Below are 13,074 nucleotides of genomic sequence, written 5' to 3' on the forward strand. Positions count from 1 at the left end.
ACTGGCTCTTCAACTGACAGCAGAAATCGCTTGACCTGTCAACGCATCTGTAGTCCGTGCTGATAGAGGTTTGAATAGGGCACCAACCAATCCTCACCCCTGCAGCCCCCTCCCAGGTCTGGGCCCCATAGAAGAAGCATGAGCCGCTATGGTAGCAGTTCCATATATAAATAAATATATTAAGGTGCAAGCTTTCTTCTGGCATGAATTCATGAAACCAACCCTGAAGAAGAGAACAGTTTTCAAAAGTTTGCACTTCAAAATATATAAGAACTGTATCGCAAGTAATGCAAAAGTGGGCATACCTTTTTAAATTAACTTTAATACATTGGTAGAGTTATGCCTCGTACACACGACTGGACTTTCCAACAAGAAAACAGTGGATTTTTGTTCAAAGGTTGTTGGCTTCCACTTGTCTTGCATAAACACTGTAACACAAATGTTGGCCAACAATTATGAACGTAGTGATGTACAATACGTACGTATCTCCATTAGTTTTACAAGACCGAGCGCTTCTGGCTCGTACTTGATTCAGAGCATGCGTGAACTTTTGTGCGACTGACTTGTGTACACACAATCGGAAAGTCCGACAACAAAGTTTTGTTGCCGGAAAATTTGAGAACTCGCTAGCCAACATTTATTGGCGGAAAGTCCGACAACAAATGTTCGATGGAGCATACACACGGTCAGACTTTCAGCCAACAAGCTCACATTCAATATTTCCTGTCAGAAAATCCGTGTTTACGTGGCATAACTCTTCCTCTATAGTAACTCCTCTTCTTTTTCATTGCAGATAAATAATGGATTCCAAGTGTAGCGCACTACTCCCTCGGGAGCTGCAGTGTTGTTCATTACCTTTTTGTCAGTTAGTCTAAGGCCGCGTACACACGGGCGGACTGTTCGCCCAACCTTGTCCGCTGAACAGTGTTTGGGCGGACAGTCCGCTCGTGTGTGGGCTTTCAGCGGACAGTTTCAGCGGACAGTTGGACGGACAAAGTCTTTCGGAAATTCCGAAAAACTGTCCGCTGAAACTGTGTTTGAGCGAACAGTCCGCCCGTGTGTGGGCTTGTCCGCTGTACTTTCGAAATGAGCGGACTGTTCCCGCTCGGAAAGTCCGCCCATTTCGAGCGCGTGTACAGGTAGGCGGGGCCCGCGAAGGAGACGTCGCGGGCTCCGCCGCCTGGAATGGGCTTAAAGGGGAACCCCAACGCCGAAAAAAATCGGCGTGGGGGTTCCCCCCAAGTCCACACCAGACCCTTGTCCGAGCACGCTACCCGGCCGGCCAGGAAAGGGGGGCGAGCGAGCGCGCCCCCCCTCCTGAGCCGTACCAGGCCGCGTGCCCTCAACATGGGGGGTGCCTTGGGAAAGGGGGGGCCGCGCGGCCCCCCCACCCCAAAGCACCTTGTCCCCATGTTGATGAGGACAAGGGCCTCTTCCCGACAACCCTGGCCGTTGGTTGTCGGGGTCTGCGGGCGGGGGGCTTATCGGAATCCAGGAGCCCCCTTTAAGAAGGGGGCCCCCGGATACCGGCCCCCCACCCTATGTGAATGAGTATGGGGTACAATGTACCCCTACCCATTCACCTGTGAACTAAAGTACAATAAAAAACACAACACAGAGAAAAAATATTTTATTGCACAGCTCCGGGGGTCTTCGGGGGTCTTCTCGCCGGACTCCTCCGCTATGTGTGTGTAGCTCTTTTGCTAGCGGAGGAGTCCGGCTTTCTTCCTCCCCGCCGCAGGCCTCTTCTCCCGACTTCGGGGGTCTTGTCCCCCTCTTCGGTTCTTCTGCCGGGCCACCGCGCCTGGTCCGGTGGCCCGGTCTTCTGTCGCCGTCTTCCGTTCTTCTGTCGCCGCCTTCCGTTCTTCTGCCGGGCCACCGCGCCTTCTTGTAGCTCTTTTACAGGCGGTGGCCCGGTCTTCTGTCGCCGCTGTCGTCGCCGCCGCCGCCGCCTTCCGTTCTTGTTCTTCTTCTTGTTCTTCTTCTTCTTCTCCTGGAGATGTTGACTCGACGATCTCTCCGGCCGGAATGCCAGGGACACGCTCCGCTGCCACTTATATAGTGACAATGGGGCGGTGTCACATGGTATATGTCACATGGGTTGGTCACATGGGTTGATGTCACATGGGGACTATGACATCGTAAGGGGGCGGGGTCACCATGTGACCAACCCATGTGACATATACCATGTGACACCGCCCCATTGTCACTATATAAGTGACCGCACAGCGCGGCTCTGGCATTCCGGCCGGAGAGATCGTCGAGTCAACATCTCCAGGAGAAGAAGAAGAAGAACAAGAAGAAGAACAAGAACGGAAGGCGGCGGCGGCGGCGACGACGACAGCGGCGACAGAAGACCGGGCCACCGCCTGTAAAAGAGCTACAAGAAGGCGCGGTGGCCCGGCAGAAGAACGGAAGGCGGCGACAGAAGAACGGAAGACGGCGACAGAAGACCGGGCCACCGGACCAGGCGCGGTGGCCCGGCAGAAGAACCGAAGAGGGGGACAAGACCCCCGAAGTCGGGAGAAGAGGCCGGCGGCGGGGAGGAAGAAAGCCGGACTCCTCCGCTAGCAAAAGAGCTACACACACATAGCGGAGGAGTCCGGCGAGAAGACCCCCGAAGACCCCCGGAGCTGTGCAATAAAATATTTTTTCTCTGTGTTGTGTTTTTTATTGTACTTTAGTTCACAGGTGAATGGGTAGGGGTACATTGTACCCCATACTCATTCACATAGGGTGGGGGGCCGGTATCCGGGGGCCCCCTTCTTAAAGGGGGCTCCCGGATTCCGATAAGCCCCCCGCCCGCAGACCCCGACAACCAACGGCCAGGGTTGTCGGGAAGAGGCCCTTGTCCTCATCAACATGGGGACAAGGTGCTTTGGGGTGGGGGGGCCGCGCGGCCCCCCCTTCCCCAAGGCACCCCCCATGTTGAGGGCACGCGGCCTGGTACGGCTCAGGAGGGGGGGCGCGCTCGCTCGCCCCCCTTTCCTGGCCGGCCGGGTAGCGTGCTCGGACAAGGGTCTGGTGTGGACTTGGGGGGAACCCCCACGCCGATTTTTTTCGGCGTTGGGGTTCCCCTTTAAGCCCATTCCAGGCGGCGGAGCCCGCGACGTCTCCTTCGCGGGCCCCGCCTACCTGTACACGCGCTCGAAATGGGCGGATTTGCCTCCGCCTTACGTGGGCGAGTCCGTTCATTTCAAAAGTTGAGCGAACTGTTTGCCCAACCTTGTTCGTCAAACAGTCCGCTCGTGTGTGGGCAAGTCCGCTCATGCAAATTTTGAGCGGACTGTTTGATGAAACTGTTTGCCGAACAAGGTTGGGCGAACAGTCCGCCCGTGTGTACGCGGCCTCATTCTTCCTGTCCCATGCAATTCCAGAAAACCAGATGACTTTAAAGTTTATAATGCTTTATTCTGGGGTAAATCAATTAGCAATTAAATGGATCATATGAGATGCCCTGATCGTATTGGCATGTTACAATTTACTCCTGGTGACTCCCTCCTGCTCTCAACTTTAGTTTCAGAACTTGAACATTTCCATTATGAACCGACCAGAATCACTCTGAATAATGCGTTGAGGTTAGACTTTAGAGTCACAGGCCACACTATGCCTATGTCCATGAATCTTGCCGTCCATTTTCCATCAGTCCTGGAAAATGTATAACACTGTAGTCCTTGGACACACAGCATGTTACAGAATAGCACCACTGGGTTGCACTCCCTTTCCTCACTCCCAATCAACAGTCCATGATCTACTCCCGAAATGTCAATTGCCAGTTTTCTCCGTCCGCTTGACTCCTACTTCCTCCTCCTTTGATGTCCGGCGCATCCCCGGATGGGACACCTGGTCATCTTGCATTTCTATAAAGTGTCTGCTCCTCCAGGGACCAGACTTGGTCTCCCTAAACTCCTCCTTTGGCTATCCGGCTCTGAAGTCTCTGAGCTCTTTCAGAGGCCTTCAAGCCTCCGCCCGGAGGCTCCGGGGTCTCTGAACCCCCGGGCCCTCTGTTTCCTTTTTCCTTTCCCCCTTGAGCATGTGACCCCCCCTTTTTATATGAGAGACACCCATTGACCAAAGAAATTAACTATTGGTCCCTTCTCTCACATGGGTTTCCTGCCACTCAGGCCTCAGTCCTTCCTCTCTTTCCAGTCCTACCCACTGTCCAGCAGAGGAGATATCCCTGAGCCCAAGTGTAGGTGGTCACACCACATTTTACACTAACACTCCCATGCCCGAATAAACCAGGCCTAGCAAAGAATAGGAGCCTGGCCAAATTTACCTCTCTCTACATCATCCTACTCTCTCAAAAAAACATCACTCAGCACCTTCCTAAACAGAGGGGGCGCTACACAAGCAAAAGCAATGTACTGTCATTGAGTTCTTGAAATAGGAGGGGTGCAGGCTGTGCAACATCATAAGCATTTTGTAGCCTTCTGTGGATGTCGGACAGCCCATACACAAGAACTCATTGATGGCACATTGCTTTTGCTTGGAATCCATTATTAACCTGCAATTAAAAAGAAGAGCCACTATCGAGGAAAACATACTTTTCCAGTACTTTCGGTATAGCCTCTGTATAATAATTTAGCCACATGAAAGGTATCGCCTATATTTTTACTTTCCGACCTCATGATTTCAATATTCTCTGTTACTGTTGGGTTGCTGTAGGGCTCATGTACACACAGACTAGGTTGACCGTCGGCCATGGGAAAACGCAAACCGTGACAAAATCCCACCACGATTTTGCTGCGTCTTGCGGCCAAAACGTTCTAATCTTGAACGCGATTTTTCCTCATTCTGGAGAGAGAGGTTGAACTTCCCCTAACCCCAACAGCTTCTAAACTCTTGCAAAAGCCTATGTGCATGGACACTAAGGCTTTTATGGAGTTGAGTTTAGGAGCTTTGTTAAAAAAAAAAAAAATGCCAAAAGCTCCTAAACTCAAGTTTAGAAGCTGTAGGGTACATGATTAGTTGTTTTTTGCAATCAAAAGATGATTGAAGGTGAATCAGGGATAGACATTGCCACAAAAATCTCCACTACGCATTGCCAGCAGAAGCCTCCTCTGAGTGAAAGAAGCCTTCCAGACTAAATCCACTCATGGCTGTCCTGTGTCAAACATGGAAAACAAAAAACTTTTCTTCTGAAAAGAACACTGTTGTCTGCTCTCGCCTATCCCAGCTACTACAGATGTGATTCTGTAACATAATCTGCAATCTTCCAGATGGTTGGATGTGTGCTGCTTCGGTTCCCATGCGTCACGTCTTATATCTCCCTTTCCATTCCCTGGAAATCCTATTTAATTAGAGTGGTGCCAGTTCCTGCAAAATGTGAGAAATGTGTGATGATAACTGGAGAGACGGTTTCCAAATACCTACATGTTAATGTATAACGTTAACACGTAATCTAAGGTGTGGGGATCTAGAAGGGTAAGGGGCCTTATAAAAGAGATGGTCCAAAACCTTCCTGTCACTGGCTATTTGGCTGATAGACGTGCAAAGGATCTGAACAGGACAGGTTCTCAATCAAATGTTGTTTTGTGCTGTATTCGGAACAATCACATGTGCACACACAGGGACTGCTGTTCTTAATGTGGTTGTAAACCCTTACACACCACTTTTCCCTACAGGCAAGCCTATAATAAGGCTTACCTGTAGGTACTGGAAATATCTCCTAAACTGAGATATTTAGCATATACACTTGCACCGACATCATCTGTGCATGCGCACTAAAGGAAAGGCACGATCATGCCGTTTCTAAAGGACCCGTGCCGTGACCGTCTGCTCCCGCGTGCGCATGGGAGTGATGTCACACGACTCCGGACAGTCACAGAGCCGGAGTCCATGGCCCTGGAAGGAAGAGGGGTTAAGATGGACACTGCCACCAGCGGGGACATCGTGGGCTGCGTTTGCAGGTAAATGTCAACTTTGTCTTCTGGATAACAGAACTCTACTTACTGTACCCATCCCTTATGTATACATTGAGTCCTCTCCCAGCAAAACAAGGCTGCTGCCTTGACTCCCAAGAGACTGCCTATACACTGTGCAGAGAAAGAGCTCTTGGGAGATGTAGTTCTGGGTGTGTCCTCAAATTAATAGAGACCGAGATCCCAGCAGCTGTCCCTCCAAAACATTTACAAGTCTACTGATCATGTCACAAGGACTAATACAAGTTGTTTCTTAAAATAAAAACTAACTCAAACAAAAAAATGTGGATATGCTTTAGAGAAGCCTTTTTCAATCAGGGTGCTCAGGCACACAAGTCGAATGTCAGGAGCCGACGGCTGGTTAAAAAAAGCCCAGATTGGGAGTTGGCAGTTTTTTTTTTCTTTTTTCATGCAACCCGCAGATTTGCACGAAAAAAAAAAAAAAACAATAGTTTGTACCCACCTTAAGATTGTCCTGCTAATCTCACCACACATGGAAAGAATTAATTGCCTTCATCAATGGTATCAGATTTTTCTATTTTTTTGTAACCAATCATTTCATGCTTTTAATACTTCCAAAAGATTAGTCAGTTCTAGACCTCTTGATTGGAGGTTACATTGGTGACCTCCTGCTAAAAAAAAAGTTATCTGCCTTCTCTACTGACATCATGACCTCAAAAGTTTGAGTCCGTTTCCTGGAAACAGCACGCATTCCTGGTCCAAATTAGAAGCTCAAAAGTATTAAAGCCAGGGGATCACCATGACAGCCTATTTTTATATGGGATTTGTATTATGCCAACAGTTTGTGCAGCGCTCTACATTATAAAGGGAGACAATACTCTTACAATACAATACAAGAAGGTTAGGAGGGCACTGCTCATAAAAGCTTACAATCTAATAGAGTGGGACAAGTGGCCTAAAAGGTTATAACTGTGAGGGATGAGCTTATAGAAGTAATAACATTTCAGTTAGTTGAAGGTGTGATGGGCTTCCCTGAAGAGATAAGCAGACATGGGCAATTCGTTTAAGGAATGTCAATAAATTTGTTAATTCGGAAATATCCGAATGAATGAAAACCCATTTTAGAAAAAAAAATCTGAATATTCAAAAATTCGTAAATTTGAATATTCAAATATTAGTATATTTAGAAATTCTAAATTTCAGAAATTCAGAAATTCTAAAATCCAAAAAGAAGAACGAAAATTCAAAAGAATGAAAATCTGAAAATTCGCAAACCCCAAAATTCTAAAATCTGAAATAACTAATAGCAGCTTAACTATTGCTAACTATTAAATTATAGGTATTGGAATTTCCTTTCAAATTTGGCTGTTAGAGAAAGCAATGAATACGAGTTTATCCAAAGTCATAAATTATCCAAGCTAATGAATGCTGTATTTAAACAAATAGAACGTAACAAACTAATAATAACAATAATAATAAAAACGCTTTATTATTGATATTATTATTAATTCATTCTGTTCTATTTGTATAGATGTGGCATTCGTTATTTCGGATAATTTGTAACTTCGGATAAATTCATATTTGGTGCGTTGATTAACAACCAAACGGGAAAGGAAATTCCAATGCCTATAATTTAATAGTTAGTTATTATTAGTTATAATTTCCGTATTTTCAAATTTTTGGATTTCTCAATTTCTGAATTTTTGAATTTTCGGATTTTCAAATTTACGAATTTTTAAATTTCGATCATAACGAATGACCAGAAAAAAAAAAAAAAAAAACTAATTAAACGAAAACGAACACAAACATTTTTCAACAGTGCACATGTCTAAGAGATGAGTTTTCATGGATCGCCTAAAGTCAGCCAGAGAAGGAGCTCTGGAGAAGTCCTGAAGGCAAGCATAGGAGGAGAAAAAGGAGCTTGAAAGCAAGAGGTCTTGAGAGGAGTGGAGAGGATGTTTTGGGTGATATTCGGAGACGAGGTTGGTCATATAGCCTGGGGCAGAAATTAATCTTGAAAGGAAAGTTCTATGAAAGCTTTGGGATTGTGGGAGGAAACTGGAGCACTGCATGGAAATCCATTGAAGAAGATGATACAGATTCCATGGAGGCATTGTGACCAAGGAAGGCAGGAATGGTATCCACTTAGCTATTCTGTTGGCCACTATGTATATGCAGCCTGACCTACAAATGACACCCTACATTGTACACATCACTCTCAAGTCGGCATCTCAGATCAGTGAGATGTTTGGCAACCCATGCTGAAGGACACTCTACATAGACCCAGCTATTCTGATAGACAGATTGTTCTCTTTTGCATCACCCGAGTTGGCTGTTTGTCACCCATACATAGCAAAAAACCCCCAAAAAATATGAATTACCACAGCATTCAATCAGAGATAACGCTACCTTACACCTTTCACTATAAGCTTTTGAGGTCACATACGGGTGGGCTTCTTCTGCTGCCATTTTAACCCCCTTCTCAAAAACAGTTTATTTGTTTTTTTCAAATAAAGACAGTTAAGAGATTTAATAGCCTCTTGGGAGTAGCGCACACACATGACACAGCGAATCAGAAGGTTTCCAATTTATTCAAATATCACTCCTCCACCGATACACATGAAAGGTCTCGCCTTACAATGTACATATACCCAAGAACAAAAATGAACTATGTTGAGGACTACCAGTAATTAGATGCAGCGGTTGCATTGATTTTCTGTTATTTTTACCTGGTGATCCTACAAATTGCACACTTCCTGTCCTGAGGTGACACCGGATACTAACTTTACTATATCTATGGAGAATCAGCGTTGGCAGCCAGGGCAGGAAGTGGTTAAAGACCACAGAACTCATCCCCCTTTTTCATGTCCATAAATTGGGGGTGAATTCTGTAGTTTACAGAGCTGACCTAACCAGATAATACTGCCCGATAGAACACTGCAGAGTGCACATGACAGCATTGGATTTCTGGCAAGATTAACTGATTTTTATTTTATTTTTTTAAACAAATGCATTTAAAGTGGACCTTCAGTCATTTTTTTCATCTTTCCATCTATTAAATCTTCCGCCCTTGTTGTTTTACCTTTGGATGGTAAAACTTTTTTTTCTGCCAGTAAATATGTTATACAGCCCACTTCCTGTTTCTTGTCTGGTCATTAGCCTAGGCTTATGACATCATGCACAGCTCTCTCTCACTCTTGTGAGAGTTTGCCAGGAATGGAGGAGGGATGAGTCATAAGAGGACCAATGAGAGTAGCAGGGCTGCAGAGCTGGAGGTGTGCCTCTGTGTGTGTGTACATCCAGGAAGTGAACAGGTGCAGCTTCAGCTGCCCACAGTTAAAAAGGATGCAGCCAGACTTGGTGGAGGGAGATTTCTGCAGCATATTTGGCAAGTACAGAATCACATTATATATAAAATAATATGCAAAGTGGTTGGAGGGAAGCTTCAGAATGGCAAAGATGTTTTTATTACAAATTATGTGAGCAGACTGCAGCTCCTCTTTAATGTCATATTTAACAGACCAAACAGGATCAAATAAAATAAATCCTTTGGTTTTATATACACGTATACATGAATCGTATTAATGTTGGTTATTGTGTTAAATGTTGCATGAGTACATTGCAATTCTAAGTTTATAAGGGCAGCCATGTTCGCTCTTTACATATGCAGTAATCTACACATTTGATAGATATATGCATTGGGGAAACACTCCTACTGAGCTATTGTATTCTGCCGGTGTGGAGTGTTCCCTGCCAGCATAAAACAATGACCAGTGTTGCCGGCCATAGCCAGAAGCACCGATTGTTCAGGGCAAAAACCCGACAGGCTGGTTGTACACAAGTCAATCAATTGATAAACTAGCTGTACAACCAGCTAGCCCATAAATGGATCGAAATTTGTCTGGCACCTGCTGAACCGGCCTAATTTCAATCCATGTATGGCCGGCTTAAAGCAGAGTTGCACTCAAAAGTGCAACGTCCACTTATCAGTCTCCTCCTCCCCCTCTGGTGCCACAATTGGCACCTTTTAGGGGGGAGGGGGGAACGGGTACCTGTTTTTGACAGGCATTTGTAGTTGCTGACTTTAAATTTTCCATGAGGAGGCTGGACCTCCTCTTCAAGTTCCCCAGTGGCAGGTAGAGACATGAAATATCACTTGAAGAAAACGAGTCTCCAGCAGGAAGACTTTTACAGCATCTTAGTTGAGAATATTTACTGTATATTCAGAAGAGCCCATCAAGAAAGTTACTGATGTTAGATGAGAAGCCCTATTTTGCAAACATTCCAAAGGGGTTTAGCACTCTTGAGGTCAGGGTTCTGTGCAGGCCACTCAAGTGCCTCCATGACAGCGTGGTCAAACCTGGTCTTTATGGATCTGGTGTTTAGTTAGGGTTGAGGTCATGGCCCTGTGCAGGCCACCAAGTCCCTTCATGACAAACTAGTCAAACATGGTCTTCGTAGACTGTTACGACAAAGGTTGGAAGAAGATTATTGAATATCTATGATGTCTTAGTATGCTGTAGCATTAACAGTATCCTTTACTGGAACAGAAAAGCAAAGATGTATGAGACTTTATGGGTGCACCTCTCGCTCCCTACAATTTAAGGGATGTGGGTGTCTCAGAAGAACCCATCACTGTCAACACTTGAAGTCAATAATTTGTAGGGTGCTCACATACTTTTGGCAATTGAGTCATTGGGAGGGTCAGGTGTTCACAACTTTTGCTCAGAAAGTATCATTTGGACAGACCTAGTTCCAACAAGGACCCCTACTTAAACGATAAACCATCAATGCAGCAAGCACTGTTCTTCCAATTCTGTGGTTTTACACGAGTTTGATTTAATCCCTAAGAGAAAATATAGCAGCCTACCTGCAGTCCTTCTGCCTCCTGGGTCTAAGTCTTTTCAGCTTCCCTCCTTATTTGGGGAGAAACCATGTCCACATATAGATTATCACACTGTCACTTATCTTCTCCATGTCACAGCGCTAAATAGATGACAGCTGCATGAGATAACCTCTGACCCGGAAACATTTCAGCACTGATAGCCTCTACCTTATGGGAACAGCTTACAGACACGATGTGTTCTGAATGAATAATCATCAAAGTCACTTTGAAGACACACAATCACAATTCTTCTTTGGAATAGCAACAGCTAGCAAAGCACAATCCAGATAAAAAAATAAATAAAGGATATACAGTATCTCACAAAAGTGAGTACACCCCTCACATTTTTGTAAATATTTTATTATATCTTTTAATGCGACAACACTGAAGAAATGACACTTCGCTACAATGTAAAGTAGTGAGTGTACAGCTTGTATAACAGTGTAAATTTGCTGTCCCCTCAAAATAACTCAACACACAGCCATTAATGTCTAAACCGCTGGCAACAAAAGTGAATGCACCCCTAAGTGAAAATGTCCAAATTGGGCCCAAAAGTGTCAATATTTTGTGTGGCCACCATTATTTTGGAGCACTGCCTTAACCCTTCTTGGGCATGGAGTTCACCAGAGCTTCACTTAAGTCCTCTTCCACTCCTCCATGACGACATCACAGAGCTGGTGGATGTTAGAGACCTTTCGCTCCTCCACCTTCCATTTGAGGATGCCCCACAGATGCTCAATAGGGTTTAGGTCTGGAGACATGCTTGGCCAGTCCATCACCTTTACCCTCAGCTTCTTTAGCAAGGCAGTGGTCATCTTGGAGGTGTATTTGGGTAAGATATAATAAAATTTTTACAAAAATGTGAGCGGTGTACTCACTTTTGTGAGATACTGTATGTATTGTATGTATTATATATATATATATATATATATATATATATTTTTTTTTTTTTTCTTGTAGTCAATAAGTTCCAAACAGCAACACAATTAAAAGATCAGACTGAAATGTGTAAAGTCACCTGATCTCTGCAGCTACTGTAGAGCAATTTGTCCTCAAAGATCACAACACACGCACCGAAATCAGTCAATTCAAATCTTAGCACTCTGCTCTCTCCCCTCTTCCTGTGCACCTCTTTTGTGTTTACATTATAAAATTAGAAAACGGTCAGGCTCACAAGTCACAACTGCAAGGGGTAGCTGAGCTGCTGAAAATGAAAGTGATTTTGATGTAGAATTGAGGATGAATTATTCCATGGTGCCTGCAACTATGGAGGTCAATTTCAGAAGCATGGAGAAATGTGTTCACAAATGGTCACGTAAACCTGTATGTGCACTGTAAACCATACATTCTGATACCAATAGCAATGGTAACAACATAGAAGCTGGAACACACAGACTTCCAACTTGTCATCACTGTCATTTGTCCAGCACCACCACAGATGTCACTTGCATGTCAGTGAGGATGGGATCCCTTGACTATATCTCCTGGCGTTCTCTGTGGGCTATGTTAGTAGATGGTTGGTGGGGTGGTACATTGGCTTAGGGGTTAGCCGTTATGCCTTGCAGCACTGGAATCCTTGGTTTGAATCTTGGCCAGGAAACAATCTGTATGGGGTTTGCATGTTCTCCCCATATGCACGTGGGTTCCCTCTGGGTTTGCATGTTCTCCCCATGTTTGCGTGGGTTCCCTCTGGGTTTGCATGTTCTCCCCATGTGTGTGTGGGTTCCCTCTGGGTTTGCATGTTCTCCCCATGTGTGTGTGGGTTCCCTCTGGGTTTGCATGTTCTCCCCATGTGTGTGTGGGTTCCCTCTGGGTTTGCATGTTCTCCCCATGTGTGTGTGGGTTCCCTCTGGGTTTGCATGTTCTCCCCATGTGTGTGTGGGTTCCCTCTGGGTTTGCATGTTCTCCCCATGTGTGTGTGGGTTCCCTCTGGGTTTGCATGTTCTCCCCATGTGTGTGTGGGTTCCCTCTGGGTTTGCATGTTCTCCCCATGTGTGTGCGGGTTCCCTCTGGGTTTTCATGTTGTCCCCATGTTTGTGTGGGTTCCCTCTGGGTAATCCGGTTTCCTCCCACACTCCAAAGACATGTAGGTAGGTAAGGTGGCTCCTGTCGATATTGTCCCTAGTATGTATGTACAAATTGGCTATGCACATGCTGTATCACATTCTACTACATGCGGAGCCCAAGACGGGTAATTGGAGAGGATTGAGGAAAGAAAGACCAGACAACCCAACTCATAAAAAATTGTAATGTAAAAAGGCTTTTAAGCATATCAGATATGGTGGGCAAACAGCTGGATCAAAA

General features: G+C 45.4%; 1 protein-coding gene across 4 annotated transcripts in view; it reads right to left on the reverse strand.

Moving 5' to 3' along the window:
* The window catches only part of NEDD4L (NEDD4 like E3 ubiquitin protein ligase), a 585,723-nt gene that overhangs the window by 240,779 nt on the left and 331,870 nt on the right, over positions 1-13,074 (reverse strand). The window lies entirely within an intron of this gene.

This window comes from Lithobates pipiens, unplaced genomic scaffold (assembly GCF_037356315.1).
Source record: "Lithobates pipiens isolate NorthernLeopardFrog02 unplaced genomic scaffold, aLitPip1_a1.2 Scaffold_3, whole genome shotgun sequence".
NCBI lineage: Eukaryota > Metazoa > Chordata > Amphibia > Anura > Ranidae > Lithobates > Lithobates pipiens.